General features: G+C 39.5%; 1 long non-coding RNA gene across 1 annotated transcript; it reads left to right on the top strand.

Moving 5' to 3' along the window:
- The first annotated feature begins 1,925 nt into the window (after positions 1–1,925).
- Positions 1,926–3,748, top strand: LOC309497137. Its single transcript, XR_014205410.1, has 4 exons — positions 1,926–1,945; positions 2,125–2,393; positions 2,476–2,561; positions 3,343–3,748. It is a non-coding gene; the product is annotated as an uncharacterized lncRNA (long non-coding RNA).
- The last annotated feature ends 307 nt before the right edge of the window (positions 3,749–4,055 follow it).

Genomic DNA, 4,055 nt, shown 5'->3' on the forward strand with positions numbered 1-4,055 from the left:
ACCGAGATCATGCGTCAGAAAGAAGACCTGGCTTTTGCCCAACTTTTAAACCGCCTACGGGTGAAGCAGAAGACCGATGATCTTGCCGAAGAAGATAGAGCTTTGCTACTCCAAGCTGTGAAGGACCCCAAAGACTGCCCGTGTGATGCACTTCACATATTTGCCACCAACAAGGAAGTTCACGCACACAATACCAAAACAATCCATGCTCTTCACACTGACATCATTACCATCGATGCCGAGGACTACAGGAAAGACCCCAGAACAGGAGGGATGAAGAGACAAAAGAAGCCCATCACCGGAAAAAAGGACAACTTGCCTGACACCATACAAATTGCGTTGGGAGTACGCATAATGGTGACTAGAAATTTGGACGTTGAAGATGGAATAGTCAACGGGTGTTTTGGAAAGATTGCAAACATTGTCAATAAGACAAAAGATGGATTCGACACCGTGCAAATGTTAGGACTTCAGCTCGACAATCCAAACGCAGGCAGGAAACACCGCAAAAGGGTGCAAGGTGAAGAAGATGACTTGGTTTACATCGAGAGATCCGAAGAAACTCTTAGCAAAGGAGCAGTTCGTCGACAATTCCCCATCAAGTTAGCTTACGCCTGCACAACTCACAAAGTCCAAGGCATGACAATGGAGAATGCCGTGGTGTCACTGAAGAAGATTTTCGAGCCGGGAATGGCCTACGTTGCCCTCAGCAGAACGACTTCACTTCGTGGATTGCACATCACGGACTTCAGTGAAAAGAAGATATATGCAGATCCTACAGTCACAGCCTCGTTGGGAAACATGACCAGAGCAACATTCGAAGGAATCATGCCACTTTTGCAGCAGGTGAGGGAAACCAACATGGATCAAACGCTTAAAATCATTCATCACAACACAGAAGGACTGTCATCCCACATTGAAGATATCAGATGCCATCATGAACTGCTTCTATCGGATATTCTTTGCATGACGGAAACTCACCTGACCGGATCATTCACTACACCTCACGTCCAATTGGATGGATACAACATGTTTCTGCGTAACAGACATGTCTCCTACTCGACACACCAAGAAATTGCACAGAAAGCTGGCGGTGGAGTTGCAATATATTGCAAAGAGCATATTTCAGCTCAGCCTAGGCAGTTTGTACAAAATGTGACCGATCTGGAGTATGTCGTCATCAAAGTAGATAGCCCGATCAAAGCAACAATCGCTGCTGTCTACAGGCCACCACACTACGGATTCGAAGGATTCCTCGAAAACTTGAAGAGTCTGCTGGATTATTTGGACATCGTGGACGAACATCCTGTCATAATCTGTGGCGATTTTAATGAGGATCTCCTCTGCACAGGGAATAAAACTGTTCTGGAATTGTTTCAGTCTAAAGGATACACGCAACTGATCACCACAGCAACAACTAAAAAGAACACTCTGTTGGATCATATTTACATCTCTCATCCGGATTTGTGCCTTCAGTCGGGTGTCTTGCATAGTTATCATAGTTATCACAATCCCGTTTACTGTATTTTGCGTTAATTCGGGTTTTTTTGGTGGACAGATATTGTTGTGTTTTGTGGAAGGTTAGTATGCCATACGGAACCGTTTGCCACTGAAACTGCTTTATAACGCACCAGTGGGGCTTCAACAGCCTTAGTTAAACGGTTGGGCGCGTATGGTCGGGTTGTTAGGTAGTATGCCATACGGAACCGTTGCCAATGGACCTGCATACGTCACATCAGCGGGGCTTCGACAGCCTTAATCAAACGGGTTGGCGCGTATGGTCGTGTTGCGGTTAGATTGTGGTTAGGAGATTGTGGTTAGGTCATGTTTAGGGTTTATGCCACTGAGCTATGAGGAAGGAGCAACCTCAGCAGCAGCAGGAAGGACGGAGGAATAGTGTGACAACTCCAGGGAGGACACAGACAGTCATAGAGCAACAGTGGCAGTAAGTTATAAAAGACAAGGGAAAGAGAGAAGTAGCAAGACACCATTGTAATGTTTGATTTTGACCTTATAACATACATTTTAACTTGAATTGATGTTCAATCTACACAGTTTGTGACAATCTGTGCGGGATATGCAGTCCCCTGCTATTCTATGATTGATATGTGCCCTTCTGTAAAGTTGCAGGAAGAATTGGGAGACCATAGCAGTCCTGTCTGGATATGAGTGTGCAATATACCTTCTAAAGCTAAGTGTTCAAAGATTTTGCTTCAGTCGGTGTACTACTGCTTTTCATAACCGCATTTGAATAGAAATGTTATATTTGAATCTAATTTAGATTATGTTTTTCAGGAACCAGCCAAATGAATTCAGATTGTCTGAGAAGATCACGTGTGCTACATCAATGACGATGACGAGCTGGATACCAGATTATGTGCCAATTTCTTTCCGTAAGTTTTATTTCTGAGTTTTTTTATTTTTTTATTTTTTATTAGTACGGGTGTATTAGTGATCCCATTGTTCATTTATTAGTTTCATGCCCAGAGAACAGGTCCAAATATCTATGGCATTGAGGGCAACGCTGAAGAATGAAGAAGCAGAGGAAGAAGCAGACTGAGGTAAAGTTTGTCAATACTACTGATAAGGTCTAGTGTTTCAGTGCATTTTATTATACAATGGTTTCAGGGTTTTTCCCGGGTCAAAAATTGTCTTTGTTGGTGACCAACAGACACTGCTGTCCTATCTTGCCCTCTTATTTAAAAAAAAAGAGCAGATTTTACCACTGGATTTCATAGTTTTGTAAGATAAAATTATAATTTTGTTATATAATCATATTGATATTAAAAAGTTAAACTAAAAAAAGTAGCATCAAAAGGTTCATTTTAACTAATAGCCTTAATTTTCTACCATATAGCTAACAATTGAATAAAAGTAACAGCTAGCTAACAACAACTTGCTTTGCGCTTTATGATTTTAATCACTCCAGTATGAACTTAATTTTATTTATTTATTTTTGACAATGTTATTTATTTTAAAAACTGCTGTTCAAAGTTTATTCATGTTAGTTCACTGCATTTACTAATGTTAGCATTTACTACTTTTGATTTTAACAATGTACGGTATTAGTAAATGTTAAAAATCACTAACAAAGATTAATAAATAATAAAAAAGTTAAATGCAGGAAAAACCATGGGTTTTGTTCAAATATGTATGATTTGATGTAAAAAGCTTTGATTTTAACGTGCATGGTGGTTCTCAGAAGTGACAGAGCAAAAATTGTCTTTTGCCAGGCTTACATTTGACCCATCAACTATGCTGCTCAATAAGTCTTGGAGAATCAGAACAATTCAAATAAATTCACTAACATTATCATATATGTTTTACCTCCTCTGCCCTCAGGATATCCAGGGAGACAGATGCGCGCCATTCAGCATGGCATTCAGACGGGGTTCACCTGAGCACAGAGGGAAACCAGCTTCTCCTGAGCAACCTGAGAGAAGGTCTGCGGGTGGAATGCCAAAATGGCTGAAGCCAAATGTCCTTTTAAAGGCAACAACGGCTCTTTTCAGAGCTACCCACTCATTCAAATAAAGAGCATTTTTACAAATGTATTCACAACAAAATTCTCTGCACTATAGGCTAAATAATCTCTTTTTTTATCTCTAGGCTTTTTATAATCTTAGGGGTAATGCTGTAAAGATCATTTTAATACAAAGTATATCTAATAACTAGTACAACACTGTAGGATCTAATCCATTTGCTGGGTAGGATCTGGAACAACAGGCGTTTAAAAAAAAATCTCTTAAATAAACATTTGGTTAATTGGTACATACTGTGTTTTTGTCTTTATTGAATATTATTGAAAGTTACTCATTGGCACAGTAAGAATATTTTCTTGTGAACTTAAGAGAACATCCAGGTATATTCACAGATGGTTCTTTAAGATGGTAAGAGGGTAATTTAAAATCTTACATTTAAATTAGCTTTATATACTCAACATTTATAAAATCAAGACCACAACATGTACAGGATATCAACGATCAATTAATGTTTGATGCTTTGAAAAGAATAACATGCATTCATAATCAGACACGTCTGTCTTCACACAGCTT

The sequence above is a fragment of the Leuciscus leuciscus genome (genome assembly GCF_965113295.1).
Source record: "Leuciscus leuciscus genome assembly, chromosome: 1".
NCBI classification, from domain to species: domain Eukaryota; kingdom Metazoa; phylum Chordata; class Actinopteri; order Cypriniformes; family Leuciscidae; genus Leuciscus; species Leuciscus leuciscus.